We start from the raw sequence: 235 nt of genomic DNA, 5'->3' as shown, positions 1-235 counted from the left end.
CTGTAACAGATTTGTGGATACCAGGTGACTCATTAACATATTTTAATGAGCACATACTAATGAGTTTTTGCCCGGCAGGCTGAGGTCGCCGCTAATGCTTAGTTAAAATAATGATGCTTCTATTTCTCCCTGTCCTTTGTTTCGAGAACGTTCTCATTGCCATCGAGAAAATGTCGAGATACTTTCCGTGCAACAATTCGCCTCGTGATAAACAAGATCGAATGATACGTTGCAA

The sequence above is a fragment of the Penaeus monodon genome, chromosome 22 (assembly GCF_015228065.2).
Source record: "Penaeus monodon isolate SGIC_2016 chromosome 22, NSTDA_Pmon_1, whole genome shotgun sequence".
Lineage (NCBI taxonomy): Eukaryota > Metazoa > Arthropoda > Malacostraca > Decapoda > Penaeidae > Penaeus > Penaeus monodon.
The sequence above is the reverse complement of the archived record's forward strand: the minus strand, read 5'-3'. Positions refer to the sequence as shown.